This window comes from Coregonus clupeaformis, chromosome 35, assembly GCF_020615455.1.
Source record: "Coregonus clupeaformis isolate EN_2021a chromosome 35, ASM2061545v1, whole genome shotgun sequence".
Lineage (NCBI taxonomy): Eukaryota > Metazoa > Chordata > Actinopteri > Salmoniformes > Salmonidae > Coregonus > Coregonus clupeaformis.
The window spans coordinates 2489511-2508827 of NC_059226.1; the positions used below are offsets into that span (position 1 = coordinate 2489511).

The following is a 19317-nucleotide window of genomic DNA, read 5'->3' on the forward strand; positions in this document are numbered from 1 at the left end:
CATCTATCTCTAGTCTCCATTTTTGGTTTAGTTGTTTGTGTGAAGGTTAGTTGTCAAACCAGCTCGAGCTGGTACTGTACATGTACAGTGCCTTCAGAAAGTATTTACACCCCTTGACTTTTCCCACATTTTGTTGCGTTACAGCCTGAATTTAAAATGGATTAAATTTAGATTTTGTGTCACTGGAATTATGTTTTATTTTATTTTTACAAATTAATAAAAAATAAAAACCTTGAGTCAATAAGTATTCAACACCTTTATTATGGCAAACCTGTCACACCCTGATCTGTTTCACCTGTCTTTGTGCTTGTCTCCACCCCCCTCCAGGTGTCGCCCATCTTCCCCATTATCCCCAGTGTATTTATACCTGTGTTCTCTATTTGTCTGTTGCCAGTTCGTTTTGTTTCGTCAAGCCTACCAGCGGTTTTCCCCTTGGTCCTGTCATTTTCAAGTTCCTGTTTTCCCGGTTTTGTCCATTCTGCCTGCCCTGAGACTGCCTGCCGTTCTGTACCTTTTGGACTCTGATCTGGATTACTGACCTCTGCCTCCCCTTGACCTGTCGTTTGCCTGCCCCCTGTTTTTGTAATAAACTTTTGTTACTTCGACACTGTCTGCATCTGGGGCTTCTCCTGAAACGTGATAGTACGAACTGGCCATGACTGACCCAGCAGACTCGGACCAGCTCCGCAACGCCATCTCCTCCCAAGGAGCCACCATTGGAAGGCAAGAGGAGTTGCTTCGTGGTCTCATGGAAGGGTTCCAGACCTTGGCCGAACACATTGCTGGAGCAATTCCGCGGCTTGTCTGTTAGGCAGCCTACCACAACGGAAACCTTCCAACCCCTCAGTAACCCGACAGTTAGCAGCGCTGCCTCCCCGGCCATCCCGGTTTCCCGAGAACCCCGCTTACCTCCCCCGGAACACTTCGCTGGAGAGTCGGGAACCTCTCTGGCATTTCTCGCTCAATGTTCCCTCATCATCGAGCTGCAGCCCCCCTCCTTTCCCTCAGACCGCTCTAAGATAGCGCACCTCATCACGCTGATGTCCGGGAGGGTTCTTGCCTGGGCTACAGCAGTGTGGGAACAACAGTCGGGGCGTATGCTTCAGTCTGGAGGAGTTCATGCAGGAGGTAAAGGTTTTCGATGCTCCATTGTCCGGAAGAGAGGCTGCCCGGAAGTTACTCCAGCTTTGGCAAGAATCCCGCAGTGTGGCAGACTATGCAGTGGATTTCTGCACGTTGGCAGTGGAGTGTGCCTGGAACCCGGAAACGCTGTTCGACACGACAAGTATCGGAGGAAGTTAAGGACGAGCTTGCAGCCCGGGAACTACCGACGGATCTCGACTCACTCATCGCCTTGACCATTCGGATCGATGGACGACTACGGGAATGAAGGAAGGAGAGGAAGTCCGATTCCACCTCGCCTCCGAGGCATCCCGGAAGTCCCCGACGGCTCCGTTGCCGAGAGAACCCGAGGCTACCCAAGTTCCCCCGAGAGTCTCCGAAGTCTGCCGATTCACCTCTTCCCGAGTCAATGCAAGGCTCACCGGTAGGAGCCTTGCATTGACTCACCGGTAGGAGCGAGTACTCTGGTGGGCCATATGGATAACTTTTCCTCTCCCCTTACTCGCACCCCCTTTCATGCTGTCGTGCTGTGGGGGAACCAGTCAATCTCTCCGGGTACTCGTCGACTCTGGGGCCGTTGAGCGCTTTATGGACGCTACCCTGGCATCTGAGCTGGGCATCCCCACTCAGCCCCTCTCCATTCCCATAGATGTTAGAACGCTGGATGGGCGCTCTATAGGCCGGGTCACCCACAATACCACCCCCATCAACCTACGAGTATCAGGGAACCACAGCGAGACGATCCAATTCCTGCTAATTAAGTCGTCTCAGGTTCCCGTGGTATTGGGTTTCTCTTGGCTCCAGCGACACAACCCCTTTATTGACTGGTCTACTGGTGCCCTCATGGGCTGGAGCCCGTTCTGCCACGCTCATTGCCTGAAGTCTGCGCAGCCTGCCCCGGGACGTCCTGGGGGCTCGGAAGTTGCCTCGAACCTCTCTGCCATTCCCGCGGAGTACCAGGACCTCTGGGAGGTGTTCAGTAATGCCCGGGCCACTTCGCTTCCGCCACACCGACCCATTACTGTGGAATCGACCTTGTCCCAGGCACCACTCCACCCCAAGGATGACTGTACTCGCTGTCGGGTCCGGAGACCAAGGCTATGGAGAACCTACATTGAGGACTCCCTAGCTGCCGGGTTCATCCGTCCTGCCTCCCCCTGCTTGCGCAGGGTTCTTCTTTGTGGAGAAGAAGGACAAAATCCTGTGCCCGTGCATCGACTACCAGGGCCTCAACGACATCATGGTGAAGAACCGCTACCCGCTACCACTCATCTCCTCTGCCTTCGAGCTGCTCCAGGGGGCCAACGTGTTCTCCAAGCTGGACCTATGGAACGCCTACCACCTGGTGCAGATACGGGAGGGGGACGAGTGGAAGACTGCCTTCAACATGGCCAGCGTTCACTACAAGTATTTGGTCATGCCATTTGGCCTTACCAATGCTCCAGCTGTGTTCCAGGCCCTGGTTAATGATGTTCTCCGCGACATGTTGAACCGGTTCGTCTTCGTCTACCTCGACGACATCCTCGTCTTCTCCCGCTTCGCCCAAGAACATGTGCTCCACGTCCGACAGGTCCTCCAACGCCTCTTGAAGAACCAGCTTTTTGTGAATTCCATCGCTCCACCATCCCCTTCCTGGGCTACATCATCGCTGCAGGAAGTGTACAGATGGATCCCGGGAAGGTGAGAGCGGTGGTGGATTGGCCCCAGCCTATGTCCAGAGTACAGCTGCAACGTGTCCTGGGATTCGTCAACTTTTATCGCCGCTTTATCTGATGTTACAGCACCCTGGCTTCCCCCCTGTCTGCACTCACCTCTCCCAAGGTTCCGTTCACATGGTCCCCAGCTGCTGACCGGGCCTTCCAGGACCTCAAACACTGTTTCACCACTGCTCCCATCTTGGTTCATCCTGACCCGTCCCGCCAGTTCGTGGTGGAGGCCGATGCTTCGGATGTCAGAGTGGGGGCGGTCCTGTCCCAGCGTTCGGCCCTGGACCTCAAGTTACATCCCTGCGCCTTCTTCTCCCATCGCCTCAACACCACGGAGAGGAATTACGATGTGGGGAATCATGAGCTTCTCGCGGTGAAGATGGTGTTGGAGGAGTGGAGGCACTGGCTGGAGGGGGCGGAACATCTGTTCATTGTGTGTCCACCCGAGATCTGCCCCTCCTGGTGGAGTCCCGCAAACTTACCCCCCGGTTTATCGGCCCTTTTCCCCATCTCCAAGTCATTAGCCCCTCTGCCGTTCGTCTTCTTTTGCCCTGTACCCTCCGTATACATCCCACTTTTCATGTGTATAGGATCAAACCCATGTCTCACAGCCCTTTGTCTCCTGTTTGGATTACTGACCTCTGCCTGCCCTTGACCTGTCAAATCAAATCAAATCAAATTTTATTGGTCACATGCGCCGAATACAACAGGTGCAGACATTACAGTGAAATGCTTACTTACAGCCCTTAACCAACAGTGCATTTATTTTAAACAAAAAAAGTAAGAATAAAACAACAACAAAAAAAGTGTTGAGAAAAAAAGAGCAGAAGTAAAATAAAGTGACAGTAGGGAGGCTATATATACAGTAAAATAAAGTGACAGTAGGGAGGCTATATATACAGGGGGGTACCGTTGCAGAGTCAATGTGCGGGGGCACCGGCTAGTTGAGGTAGTTGAGGTGATATGTACATGTGGGTAGAGTTAAAGTGACTATGCATAAATACTTAACAGAGTAGCAGCAGCGTAAAAAGGATGGGGTGGGGGGGAAGTGCAAATAGTCCGGGTAGCCATGATTAGCTGTTCAGGAGTCTTATGGCTTGGGGGTAGAAGCTGTTGAGAAGTCTTTTGGACCTAGACTTGGCACTCCGGTACCGCTGGCCGTGCGGTAGCAGAGAGAACAGTCTATGACTAGGGTGGCTGGAGTCTTTGACAATTTTGAGGGCCTTCCTCTGACACCGCCTGGTATAGAGGTCCTGGATGGCAGGGAGCTTTGCCCCAGTGATGTACTGGGCCGTACGCACTACCCTCTGTAGTGCCTTGCGGTCAGAGGCCAAGCAGTTGCCATACCAGGCGGTGATGCAACCAGTCAGGATGCTCTCGATGGTGCAGCAGTAGAATTTTTTGAGGATCTGAGGACCCATGCCAAATCTTTTTAGTCTCCTGAGGGGGGAATAGGCTTTGTCGTGCCCTCTTCACGACTGTCTTGGTGTGTTTGGACCATGATAGTTCGTTGGTGATGTGGACACAAAGGAACTTGAAGCTCTCAACCTGTTCCACTACAGCCCCGTCGATGAGAATGGGGGCGTGCTCAGTCCTCTTTTTTTTCCTGTAGTCCACAATCATCTCCTTTGTCTTGGTCACGTTGAGGGAGAGGTTGTTGTCCTGGCACCACACAGCCAGATCTCTGACCTCCTCCCTATAGGCTGTCTCATCGTTGTCGGTGATCAGGCCTACCACTGTTGTGTCGTCGGCAAACTTAATGATGGTGTTGGAGTCGTGCCTGGCCATGCCATGTGGTCCTCTGTAGCTCAGCTGGTAGAGCACGGCGCTTGTAACGCTAAGGTAGTGGGTTCGATCCCCGGGACCACCCATACACAAAAAAAAAAATGGATGCACGCATGACTGTAAGTCGCTTTGGATAAAAGCGTCTGCTAAATGGCATATTATTATTATATTATTATGCAGTCATGTGTGAACAGAGAGTACAGGAGGGGACTGAGCACGCACCCCTGAGGGGCCCCCGTGTTGAGGATCAGTGTGGCAGATGTGTTGTTACCTACCCTTACCACCTGGGGGCGGCCCGTCAGGAAGTCCAGGATCCAGTTGCAGAGGGAGGTGTTTAGTCCCAGGATCCTTAGCTTAGTGATGAGCTTAGAGGGCACTATGGTGTTGAATGCTGAGCTGTAGTCAATGAATAGCATTCTCACGTAGGTGTTCCTCTTGTCCAGGTGGGAAAGGGCAGTGTGGAGTGCGATAGAGATTGCATCATCTGTGGATCTGTTGGGGCAGTATGCAAATTGGAGTGGGTCTAGGGTTTCTGGGATTATGCTGTTGATGTGAGCCATGACCAGTCTTTCAAAGCACTTCATGGCTACAGACGTCAGTGCTACGGGTCGGTAGTCATTTAGGCAGGTTATCTTAGAGTTCTTGGGCACGGGGACTATGGTGGTCTGCTTGAAACATGTTGGTATTACAGACTCAGTCAGGGACATGTTGAAAATGTCAGTGAAGACACTTGCCAGTTGGTCAGCACATGCTCGGAGTACACGTCCTGGTAATCCGTCTGGCCCCTGCGGCCTTGTGAATGTTGACCTGCTTAAAAGTCTTACTCACATCGGCTACGGAGAGCGTGATCACATAGTCATCCGGAACAGCTGGTGCTCTCATGCATGCTTCAGTGTTGCTTGCCTCGAAGCGAGCATAGAAGTGGTTTAGCTCGTCTGGTAGGCTTGTGTCACTGGGCAGCTCGCGGCTGTGCTTCCCTTTGTAGTCTGTAATAGTTTTCAAGCCCTGCCACATCCGACGAGCGCAGAGCCAGTGTAGTATGATTCAATCTTAGACCTGTATTGACTCTTTGCCTGTTTGATGGTTCGTCGGAGGTCATAGCGGGATTTCTTATAAGCGTCCGGGTTTGAGTCCCGTTCCTTGAAAGCGGCAGCTCTACCCTTTAGCTCAGTGCGGATGTTTCCTGTAATCCATGGCTTCTGGTTGGGGTACGTACGGTCACTGTGGGAACGACACTGTCGACACTGTCTGCATCTGGGTCTTCTCCTGAAACGTGATCAAATCTAAATAAGTTCAGGAGTAATTTTGTCTCTTAACAAGTCACATAAGTTGGATAGAATCAGATAATAGTGTTTAACAAGGCACCTATTGGTAGAAGGGTAAAAAATAAATGGACATTGAATATACAGAACTAGTCTGTTTGGTAACTTCGCTAATAGACCAGACACTAACTAGAGGTAAGAGACAGAACTAGTCTGTTTGGTGGCATCGCTGGTGGACCAGACACTGACTGGAGGTAAGAGACAGAGCTAGTCTGTTTGGTAACATCGCTAACAGACCAGACACTAACTAAAGTCTATTAATCTAAAGTGGAAGTTGGGAGAGTTATATTTGAGTGTTTCAGTGAAACGTGAGGGAGGCCCCGGTCTCTCGCTTTCCCAGATGCTTAGTTAATTTCATTCCGATCTCCTTTGCATTTGTAGCCTTTTCTGTAGCCTGTCAACTATGTGTCTGTCTATCCCTGTTCTCTCCTCTCCGCACAGGCCATACAAACGCTTCACACGGCGAGGCTGCTGCCAATCTGGTGGACCCTGCGCGCACGACCCACGTGGAGTTCCAGGTCTCCGGTAGCCTCTGGAACAGCTGTTCTGCGGCCAACAAGGCAGAGTTCATCTCAGCCTATGCCACCCTCCAGTCCCTCGACTTCTTGGCGCTGAAGGAAACATGGATTACCACAGAAAACACTACTACTCCTACTGCTCTTTCCTCGTCTGATCATGTGTTCTCGCATACCCGAGAGCATCTGGTCAGCGCGGCGGTGGCACAGGAATCCTCATCTCTCCCAAGTGGACATTCTCTCTTTTCCCCCTGACCCATCTGTCTATCTCCTCATTTGAATTCCATGCTGTCACAGTCACTAGCCCATTCAAGCTTAACATCGTTGTCATTTATCGCCCTCCAGGTTCCCTTGGAGAGTTCATCAATGAGCTTGACGCCTTGATAAGTTCCTTTCCTGAGGATGGCTCACCCCTCACAGTTCTGGGTGACTTTAACCTCCCTACGTCTGCCTTTGAGTCATTTCTCTCTGCCTCCCTCTTTCCACTCCTTTCCTCTTTTGACCTCACCCTCACACCGTCCCCCCCTACTCAAGGCAGGCAATACGCTTGACCTCATCTTTACTAGATGCTGTTCTTCTACTAATCTCACTGCAACTCCCCTCCAAGTCTCCGACCACTACATCGTATCCTTTTCTCTCTCGCTCTCCTCCAACACTACTCACTCTGCCGTCGCAACCTTCGCTCTCTCTCTCCCGCTACTCTCTCCTCTTCCATCCTATCATCTCTTCCCTCTCCTAAATCCTTCTCCCTCCAATCTCCTGATTCTGCATCCTCAACGCTCCTCTCCTCCCTCTCTGAATCTTTTGACTCTCTATGTCCCCTATCCTCCCGGCTGGCTCGGTCCTCCCCTCCTGCTCCGTGGCTTGACGATTCATTGCGAGCTCACAGAACAGGGCTCCGGGCAGCCGAGCGGAAATGGAGGAAAACTAGACTCCCTGTGGACCTGTCATCTTTCCACTCCCTCCTCTCTACATTCTCTTCCTCCGTTTCTGCTGCTAAAGCCACTTTCTACCACTCTAGATTTCAAGCCTCTGCCTCTAACCCTAGGAAGCTCTTTGCCACCTTCTCCTCCCTGCTGAATCCTCCTCCTCCTCCCCCTCCCTCCTCCCTCTCCGTGGATGACTTCGTCAACCATTTTGAAAAGAAGGTTGATGACATCCGATCCTCATTTATTAAGTCAAATGACACCGCTGGTCCTGCTCACACTGCCCTACCCTATGCTTTGACTTCTTTCTCCCCTCTCTCGCCAGATGAAATCTTGCGACTTGTGATTGCCGGCCGCCCAACAACCTGCCCGCTTGACCCTATCCCCTCCTCTCTTCTCCAGACCATTTCCGGAGACCTTCTCCCTTACCTCACCTTGCTCATCAACTCATCCTTGTCCGCTGGCTATGTCCCTTTCATCTTCAAGAAAGCGAGAGTTGCACCACTCCTCAAAAAACCTACACTCAATCCCTCCGATGTCAACAACTACAGACCAGTATCCCTTCCTTCTTTTCTCTCCAAAACTCTTGAGCGTGCCGTCTATAGCCAACTCTCCTGCTATCTCTCTCAGAATTACCTTCTTGAACCAAACCAGTCAGGTTTCAAGACTGGTCATTCAACTGAGACTGCTCTTCTCTGTGTCACGGAGGCTCTCCGCACTGCTAAAAGTAACTCTCTCTCCTCTGCTCTCATCCTTCTAGACCTATCTGCTGCCTTTGATACTGTGAACCATCAGATCCTCCTCGCCACCCTCTCCGAGTTGGGAATCTCCTGCGCGGCTCACTTTTGGATTGCGTCCTACTTGACAGGTCGCTCCTACAAGGTGGCGTGGCGAGAATCTGTCTCCGCACCATGTGCTCTCACCACTGGTGTCCCCCAGGGCTCAGTTCTAGGCCCTCTCCTATTCTCTCTATACACCAAGTCACTTGGCTCTGTCATATCCTCACATGGTCTCTCCTATCATTGCTACGCAGACGACACACAATGAATCTTCTCCTTTCCCCCTTCTGATAACCAGGTGGCGAATCGCATATCTGCATGTCTGGCAGACATATCAGTGTGGATGTCGGATCACCACCTCAAGCTGAACCTCGGCAAGACGGAGCTGCTCTTCCTCCCGGGGAAGGACTGCCTGCTCCATGATCTCGCCATCACGGTTGACAACTCTGTTGTGTCCTCCTCCCAGAGTGCAAAGAACCTTGGCGTGACCCTGGACAACACCCTGTCATTCTCCGCTAACATCAAAGCGGTGACCCGATCCTGTAGGTTCATGCTCTACAACATTCGCAGAGCACGACCCTACCTTACACAGGAAGCGGCACAGGTCCTAATCCAGGCACTTGTCATCTCCCGTCTGGATTACTGCAACTCGCTGTTGGCTGGGCTCCCTGCCTGTGCCATTAAACCCCTACAACTCATCCAGAACGCTGCAGCCCGTCTGGTGTTCAACCTTCCCAAGTTCTCTCACGTCACCCCGCTCCTCCGCACACTCCACTGGCTTCCAGTTGAAGCTCGCATCTGCTACAAGACCATGGTGCTTGCCTACAGAGCTGTGAGGTGAACGGCACCTCCTTACCTTCAGGCGCTGATCAGTCCCTACACCCAAACAAGGGCATTGCGTTCTTTCACCTCTGGCCTGCTGGTCCCCCTACCTCTCCGGAAGCACAGTTCCCGCTCAGCCCAGTCAAAACTGTTCGCTGCTCTGGCACCCCAATGTTGGAACAAGCTCCCTCACGACGCCAGGACAGCGGAGTCACTGACCACCTTCCGGAGACACTTGAAACCCTACTTGTTGAACCCCCCCCAAAAAAATAAAAATAAAAATATATATATAAAACAAATTAAAATAAAAAATATACTCTAAAAATTAACAAATTAGATTTTTTTTTTTTTTTATGGTAAAGTGGTTGTCCCACTGGCTATCATAAGGTGAATGCACCAATTTGTAAGTCGTTCTGGATAAGAGCGTCTGCTAAATGACGTAAATGTAAATGTAAAATGAATATCCCTTTGAGCATGGTGAAGTTATTAATTACACTTTGGATGGTATATCAATACACCCAGTCACTACAAAGATACAGGTGTCCTTCCTTACTCAGTTGCCGGAGAGGAAGGAAACCGCTCAGGAATTTCACCATTATGCCAATGGTGACTTTAAAACCGTTACAGGGTTTAATGGCTGTGATAAGAGAACTGATGACTCAACAACATTGTAGTTACTCCACAATACTAAACTAAATGACAGAGTGAAAAGAAGGAAGCCTCTACAGAATAAAAATATTCCAAAACATGCATCTTGTTTGCAACAAGGCACTAAAGTAATAGTGCAAAAAATGTGGCAAAGAAATTAACTTTATATCCTAAATACAAAGTGTTATGTTTGGGGCAAATCCAATACAACACTGAGTACCACTCTAAATATTTTCTAGCTGCATAATGTTATGGGTATGCTTGTTATCGTTAAGGACTGGGGAGTTTTTCAGGATAAAAAAGAAATGGAATAAAGCTAAGCACAGGCAAAATCCATGAGGAAAACCTGGTTCAGTCTGCTTTCCACCAGACACTGGGAGATTAATTCACCTTTCAGCAGAACAATAACCTAAAGCACAAGGCCTAATCTACACTGGAGTTGCTTACCAAGAAACCAGTGAATATTCCTGAGTGGCCGAGTTACAGTTTTGACATATATCTACTTGAAAAGCTATGGCAAGGCCTGAATGGTTGTCTAGCAATGATCAGCAACCAATTTGACAGAGCCTGAAGAATTTTGAAAAGAATAATGGGCAAATGTTGTACAATCCAGGTGTGGAACGCTCTTAGAGACTTACCCAGAAATATTCTCAGCTGTAATCGCTGCCAAAGGTGCTTCTACAAAGTATTGACTCAGGGGTGTGAATACTTGTGTAAATGAGATATTTCTGTATTTCATTTTCAATAAAACATGTTTTCATTTTGTCATTATGGGGTCTTTTTTGTAGATAGGTGAGAAAAAGATGGCCAGAGCATTTTTTATCTGGTCCAACCAGCTACTAGCCGCATACCAACAGCTACAATGTCTCAGAACTTTCCAGCTGGGCAGTAAGTAAATTAAATCATGCTATAGGCATTTGTTTGTGTAATAACTGGGTATTTGTGATAGGTTCTTCAATGTTTCATAGTTCTCTGACTACATACTACACAAGACCCATACATTCCAATGAGTTCCACATTCAGCAACTTGTAAGAGAGGATACAGTTGAAGTCAAGACCTAGGCCAAGATTCAATCCGACAGCAGGTTGTCGACAATGCAGCTTTTAAAGGCAATGTTTCCGCGTTCACAGGGGGGTCTCATTCATGCTGCATATGTCGGCTCAATCGGAAATTGCCTTTAAACGCTGCATTGTCAACAACCAGCAGTCGATTGCTACAATGTTTAAATTGTTGTACTGTACACTATACATTGTCCCAAATGTTTGTGTAAAGGTAATCTCTTAATATCTGTAACTGAGATTAAACAAACATTTGGATATTGTCAAATTTAAACAAAGGACTGACACAAATAAACAAACAGTGGACCACACCCCAAACTTTAACAGCACAGTTTAGCCTACACATGACCTTCAGGGACAAAGCGCTAATCTGGACAGGTGTACACTGTAAGGGCATGATTTTATACAATTTTAAATGTTCCCCACTAATAAGGGTCCCTTTGGAAACACTGACCAACTTTTTGTTTCCTACCCTGTCATACTATTATTTAAAGGCAGTCAAAAACATGATTTTCCTGTGTTTTATATATATTTCCACAATTGTGAAAATGTTGATAATACCCTTTTAGTGTAAAAGCTGTTTGAAAAGACCACCTGAAAATTGCAGCCTGTTTTGGTGGGATGGAATTTTGGCCCACCCTGGTGACATCACCAGGCGATGAATTAGTTAATACACCAATAAAAAAGAGAGATCCAAATCTCTCTGCCAATAACAGCTAATTTTCAGTTTCCCCCTCCCCACTCAGACCACTCCCAAGTGTCACGTCTACTGCCTCTCCCCCTCTCCTGTGCTCGAGGTCACCAGTTCACTCATCCTTACGCACACCTGCCACCATCTTTACGTGCACCTGCACTTAATTATGGGACTCACCTGGACTCCATCACGTCATTGATTACCTCCCCTATATCTGTATCTCCTTCAGGGTCATTCCCCAGTTATCGTTGATGTTATGTTTCTCGTGTCCAGACACTGTTCTTGTTTTGTTCTATGTTTATTAATTATTAAACACTCACCCTGTACTTGCTTCTCGTCTCCCAGTGTCTGCGTTACACCAAGACAGTCCTAGCGAAATTCTTGCTTGAAAAATTGCTCTTTGCTCAGATGCTATTTTTGTTTCTTGTTGACCAGTTTAATAAAAAAATATTACAGGAATGTACTTAATTATTACCCAGAAATGATTTAATATTGAGATAAAAACGGCTGCATTGGACCTTTTGAAATAAAACATTTCGTGTCACTGTGCATAATTCAACAAACAGTTGTACTCTATAGGGTTGTCCTATAGCTATGGGGTTGAACTGCAGCTTTAACATTGCCCTGTAGAGAGCAGTAGACATTTTGATAAAACTCTGTTAGTTTCACACTGCACGCAGTCATACTGTAAAGGGGGAGGGGCCTATGTAGTATTGCTGTATGTTACATTTCCCGGTCGTGGCAGCTGAACGTGAACGTGCTAATATTTCGACAGTGGAAAACCCGAGTATTAAGCGCTCATTTACAGTTTCTGAAATCGTCTGCTCAACGCAGCATGCTTACAGATGGTTAACGTTTGACGTCTGATAAGTTCTAAACTGCGCTGTGCGTTAAATTCCTGACCGCGAGCTATCGTATGACTACCACCGGTAGCCAGGGAGGCTGGTTGGATTTGACACTTGTATCCGTCCGTGACTGTCACCGAGAAGGCACCTATTCGTCTGCGGCAAGGTGAGTGCTGCTGTCCTCATGTCAACTCGAGCTGTAAAGCCCATACGAATGGTGTCCGTTCATTACTAATGTTTCAATTCTTAGCAGCAAGGTCAGTCTGTACAGTCAGACATAATCTAGAATGCGAGGCAACACTTTGCTACCACAGTTTGGCCTCGTTTTGTAGACGTGAAAAGAGCGCTTAATCACTCGGTGGCTAGGCAACTTGCGTGGCTACTGTAACATTGTGAAACTGTTTTGTCACGGGGTGGCTAGGCAACTTGCGTGGCTACTGTAACATTGTGAAACTGTTTTGTCACAGGGGGCGTGTGATCCTGACATAGCCGTAATGAGAACATTAGTAGTGTAGTTATTTTTGATGCAGTGCCTTTCATATTAATGTCTTCCCAGTGAAATGTGTTTCTGGTTTGCGCGGTCAAAGTAAACATTCCTTTGGAATGACAGCCATAGCTTTGCCATTGGGGTTGTTGTGAACGTGGAAAGCCCTAGGTACTTATAGAATGATCATTTTAGCCTACATGAACTGGCGTCCCTATTTCCCCCAAATATAAAAATATTGGAACATTTAAAACTACACCAAATATATTCTGGTCACCTATTGATTAACCTCTTTAGGATCGGACCCTTTTTCAAAATGTTCGCCTAAAATGACATACCCAAATCATCTAACTGCCTGTGTGTAGCTCAGGACCTGAAGCAAGGATATGCATATTCTTGATACCATTTGAAAGGAAACACTTTGAAGTTTGTGGAAGTGTGAAATTAATGTAGGAGAATATAACACATTTGATCTGGTAAAAGATTATACAAACAAAAAAACATGCGTTTTCAAAAAATGTTTTGTGCCATCATCTTTGAAATGCAAGAGAAAGGCCACAATATATTGCAGTTAAGGCGCAATTTAGATTTTGGCCACTAGATGGCAGCAGTGTGTGCAAAGTTTCAGATAGATCCAGTGAAGCGTTGCAATACTGGACTATTTTGTATCAAGTCTGCCCAAATGTGCCAAATTGGTCAATTGATAAATTTTTCAAGTACATAACTATAGAGAACATACACAATTATATGGTAATACAAAATGAAGGTTTACACATTCTCTGGAATGTCATACATGATGGATCATTACTTATACACTAACTTTCACACATCTAGATGACCGGGTGGGGTGGGTGTGGAGCCAGAGACAGCAGGGGTTCAAACTGTAGAACCCAGTTCCTACATTTGAATATAAAAATTGATTTTATCAAACAAAACTGTGCTACATTTTATCTCTGGGACCCTTAGGATGACAAATCAGAGCAAGAATGTAAGTACATTATTTACCTTCAGAGGTGAATGTATCAAACCAGTTGCTGTGATAAGTTTTTTGTTGTTGTGCACTCTCCTCAAACAATAGCATGGTATTTTTTCACTGTAATAGTTACTGTAAATTGGACAGTGCAGTTAGATTAACAAAAATGTAAGCTTTCTGCCCATATAAGACATGTCTATGTCCTGTAACGTTTGCTGTTACTTACAACAGTCATGCTAATCACATTAGCGCACGTTAGCTCAACCGTCCGGTATACGGGACACCGATTCCGTAGAGGTTAAAACACACTGTTTTGAAGTAGCCTCAGCAGCACTCTGTAGGGTAGCACCATTGTGTAGCCGGAGGACAGCTAGCTTCTGCCCTCCTCTGGGTACATTGACTTCAATACAAAAATAGGAAGCTCTTGGTTCTCACCGACTTCCATAGTATTTATGACAACTTCCAGAGGACGTCCACCAATCTTCCAAAATTAAGGAGAAGCGAGAGTGAGAGAGAGAGCTATATTTGGTTGTATTTTTTTAAACTTTCACTTAGCTAGCTGAATGCAACTAGCTAGTTTAGCCTACTCAAACACCTGGCTCAAACAGAGAGGGATGTTATGTTAGCTAGCTGGCTATGGCTATCCAACACTGGAACTCTTCCAAGTCAAGGTTTTATTAATTTATTGCCACTGGGGCCCGCCAGTGTAACTGCTCAATTGCGTTCTGACTGTACAATGTACTGCATGATTGTAGCAGGTTTTCTAATGTGTTAGTTCCAGTAGCTATGTTGACTATGAGGTGACCACGATGTAGGCTGTGCGTAGCGGTTAGCACTCATGATATGGTTTGGCTTGAAAAGTTTTTTTTGCCTGGTCACAGACAGCTGATGTGTTGTGCACTGAAGTCCACAAGCGAAGGGAAAAGGTGAGAGGAGGAGAGCGCAAAGATAGCATCATCACTTTGCTCCTTCTAGAAACTATGTTTATATACAGTGGGGGAAAAAAGTATTTAGTCAGCCACCAATTGTGCAAGTTCTCCCACTTAAAAAGATGAGAGAGGCCTGTAATTTTCATCATAGGTACACATCAACTATGACAGACAAATTGAGAAAAAAAAATCCAGAAAAATCACATTGTAGGATTTTTAATGAATTTATTTGCAAATTATGGTGGAAAATAAGTATTGGGTCACCTACAAACAAGCAAGATTTCTGGCTCTCACAGACCTGTAACTTCTTCTTTAAGAGGCTCCTCTGTCCTCCACTCGTTACCTGTATTAATGGCACCTGTTTGAACTTGTTATCAGTATAAAAGACACCTGTCCACAACCTCAAACAGTCACACTCCAAACTCCACTATGGCCAAGACCAAAGAGCTGTCAAAGGACACCAGAAACAAAATTGTAGACCTGCACCAGGCTGGGAAGACTGAATCTGCAATAGGTAAGCAGCTTGGTTTGAAGAAATCAACTGTGGGAGCAATTATTAGGAAATGGAAGACATACAAGACCACTGATAATCTCCCTCGATCTGGGGCTCCACGCAAGATCTCACCCGTGGGGTCAAAATGATCACAAGAATGGTGAGCAAAAATCCCAGAACCACACGGGGGGACCTAGTGAATGACCTGCAGAGAGCTGGGACCAAAGTAACAAAGCCTACCATCAGTAACACACTACGCCGCCAGGGACTCAAATCCTGCAGTGCCAGACGTGTCCCCCCTGCTTAAGCCAGTACATGTCCAGGCCCGTCTGAAGTTTGCTAGAGTGCATTTGGATGATCCAGAAGAGGATTGGGAGAATGTCATATGGTCAGATGAAACCAAAATAGAACTTTTTGGTAAAAACTCAACTCGTCGTGATTGGAGGACAAAGAATGCTGAGTTGCATCCAAAGAACACCATACCTACTGTGAAGCATGGGGGTGGAAACATCATGGTTTGGGGCTGTTTTTCTGCAAAGGGACCAGGACGACTGATCCGTGTAAAGGAAAGAATGAATGGGGCCATGTATCGTGAGATTTTGAGTGAAAACCTACTTCCATCAGCAAGGGCATTGAAGATGAAACGTGGCTGGGTCTTTCAGCATGACAATGATCCCAAAAACACCGCCCGGGCAACGAAGGAGTGGCTTCGTAAGAAGCATTTCAAGGTCCTGGAGTGGCCTAGCCAGTCTCCAGATCTCAACCCCATAGAAAGTCTTTGGAGGGAGTTGAAAGTCCGTGTTGCCCAGCGACAGCCCCAAAACATCACTGCTCTAGAGGAGATCTGCATGGAGGAATGGGCCAAAATACCAGCAACAGTGTGTGAAAACCTTGTGAAGACTTACAGAAAACGTTTGACCTGTGTCATTGCCAACAAAGGGTATATAACAAAGTATTGAGAAACTTTTGTTATTGACCAAATACTAATTTTCCACCATAATTTGCAAATAAATTCATGAAAAATCCTACAATGTGATTTTCTGGAATTATTTTTCTCATTTTGTCTGTCATAGTTGACGTGTACCTATGATGAAAATTACAGGCCTCTCATCTTTTTAAGTGGGAGAACTTGCACAATTGGTGGCTGACTAAATACTTTTTTTCCCCCACTGTATATACTGCATTCTATTCTATAATATGTTTCTGTATCTTAGTCCATGCCGCTCTGTCATTGCTTGTCCAAATATGTATATATTCTTAAATCCCATTCCTTACTTTTTTGTGTTTATTGGGTATATGTTGTGTAATTGTTAGATATTACTGCACTGTCGGAGCTAGAAGCACAAGCATTTCGCTACACCCCGCTATAACATCTGCTAAACACGTGTATGTGACAAATACAATTTGATTTTATATAGTGTAGTGCCTATGTTATAAATAGTATTGGTTTCAAATCTATTTTAAAGTTACAATTATTTTTTATTTCTCATAGTCGTCCATTTGGGAGAGATTGACAGTTAAATCATCGTATACACCAGACCCTAAAAAGGGACATCGACCAATTTCAAATTTGTAACCATGGTGAATATAGGATCTTATAAATACTCCTTTCTGGCAGTTTTTAAAGGGAATGCCCCATTTTTAGACCAGAGCTGTGTTCGAATACTCATACTAACTACACTATTTGTGATGTAAATTGAGTGTATAGTATGCTTATTGGCCATAGAATGGATATAGTTAGTATGACAAAAGTTCCCAGATGTCGTACTACATTCGCCAAAATACGAAGTATACAAGCAGTGGACACTTTTCGTGCTTTTAGGGCCCATAATGCAATTCTTCAGAAAATGGGTGTGGCTTCACGTTTTCAGATTTGAAGAAAATGGCAGATAATATGCAGCCAAAGTCCAACGAGAGCGGATATATACAAATTCGTTGCTTTAACTAATTATGACAAATGTTGAGCAATGTAATAAAGTAATTACTTTTCAAATATGTTACCTTACACGTTATGTTGGCTGACAATTTGTTAGCTACGCTATCCTTACGAACCGCATATCATTACATCCAGTATGTACCGGTATGTTAGCTAGCTACCTAACGTTAGTTGGCTACTAATGCATCGAAACTTGCCAGTGTATTAACTATATGCTATCTAATTAACTACCCAACGTTTATTGACTTCATTATTCCTGCAATTGCGTTCTCAATGGACATTCGGGGGTGTTCGTAATTTTGCTCTGGCTATCTACTCCGATTTCAGAGCACTCTCGTCTGAGTGTACCTATGCCAGAGCTCAGAATAACTGTTGCATTTATGAACGCTCAACACCCTTTGATTATGGCCGGTGTCAGTAAACGTCGGTAAAAAAGCGTAATTAAATTGTTGCCAGCAGCACAGTTACAGTCACCAACGCTCTAGATAACATGAAAACAGCCTAACCAGCTCTGCTAGGGCGAGTAAAATGGTCAGAGTGAGGTGTTCTCTCATTTGTGTCTGGAAGTAGCTAGCAAGTTAGTCAGTTAGCTTGGGTGCTTGACTGCCGTTGTGAGGTCAGAACGCTCGGATCAACCCTACTCCTCGGCCAAATCGTCCAGTGTGCGCTCTGAATTTATAAACGGACAATCTGACAACGCTCTGAATTTACGAACGCCCAGAGCGCACTCTGGCATTCCAGATTTAATTTAATAACACACCCCAAGTCGTAAAATGTCTAGCTAGTAATTTGTTATGCCAACAAGTTAGCAATAGGTTGCTCAACTGAAAGGATACTGTTCGTTTACAGTATACTACAATGAACTAATAGTATATAGTATGTAGTATACAGTATGTTCTCCCCTGAAGGATACACTTAATCACGCCACTCCTTCTCATGGAGTTAAAATGGAATGGCTGGTGAAAGAAGCATGGTGAAAATAAACTCCCATTAGCTCATGCTTACACAGATCCAATGCTGTCCAGCTTCTCATGTACAGGGTGAAGACAGGGACAACTGATCCCAAATCTGTTGTTTTGCATGGAGAGTAATTGGAGTGGAAGAAATCTCTTGATTGGGTAAACCCTGTTTTCCCCGCTCTGCATTGGGTAAACCCTGTTTTCCCCGCTCTGCTCGGCTTGCCCTGCTATATATAGATTTTAAGCCGGTCATCAGAGTTAAAGGATAAGTTCACTATTTTACAACTTGATGTTAGATGGTTCCTCACCCAGAAAGTAGTCTATGGGCCAGGGGAAACTGTAATCCATAGTTCGGTTCTCTTTAAACAGCCACCAAATGTGAGTTATAGATCTGTCATTCTTATTGGAAGCTAGTCTAAGAAGCGGTAGATCTGTAATGTGAGCACTATATTTATTTTTGTGTCTTTTAACTTTCGGTTTTGTACACCAGTTTCAAACAGCTGAAAATACAGTATTTGTGGTTATTGGAAATACATTTCACATCGGTTTAGATGGTACAATGATTCTCTACACTACATTGCTTGTTTTGTCACATAAACTGAAATTAGGCGAACTATTCAAATTTGAGCAACCAGGAAATGGCAGAGCGATTTCTGCATATTGCACCTTTACAAGTGGCCATAAAAAAAATAGAAAAAACATGCTCACATGCCCCCATCACTTCCATTGATTTTTAGCTAGCGGTGGCTAAAGTTAGCTGCAGTTTTTAACTGCTGTTTAATGAATACTTAACCATGTATTTCAGTTTCTCCTGGCCCATGGACTACTTTCAGGGCGAGGAACCATCTAACAACAAGTTGTAACATTTTGTTTATTTATTTTGAAACAACTAATTGACCGATGTCTGTTCAATCACTTGATTTCCATTTAGTAATTTTTTTTGTGAGCTCAACGCACCATTTCTTTAGAGAGAAATCCTATCAAGCACGAGAGACATCAAATCAAGAACGAACTGTGGGATGCTGTAGGGAGTTGTAGTTTTCAATAGGCAAATAGTCAACCAAGTTTAGCGTAGAACATTTGGTAGTTAACTACAATGACCGGAATCCTTTGCTCCTATTCTTCCTGGCACCGCACACAGGCTGCATCAACTATGACAGACAAAATGAGAAAATCACATTGTAGGATTTTTAATGAATTTATTTGCAAATTATGGTGGAAAATAAGTATTTGGTCAATAACAAAAGTTTCTCAATACTTTGTTATATACCCTTTGTTGGCAATGACACAGGTCAAATGTTTTCTGTAAGTCTTCACAAG

General features: G+C 45.7%; 1 protein-coding gene across 2 annotated transcripts in view; it reads left to right on the top strand.

Annotated features, from left to right (window-relative positions):
• The first annotated feature begins 12112 nt into the window (after positions 1–12112).
• Positions 12113–19317, top strand: part of LOC121550383 (thyroid hormone receptor alpha-like) — a 92183-nt gene continuing 84978 nt past the window's right edge. For both annotated transcript variants that reach the window (XM_041862610.2, XM_041862611.2), the window contains exon 1: positions 12113–12389. The gene's annotated coding sequence lies outside the window, so the exon portion shown is untranslated. The remainder of the gene's footprint in view (positions 12390–19317) is intronic.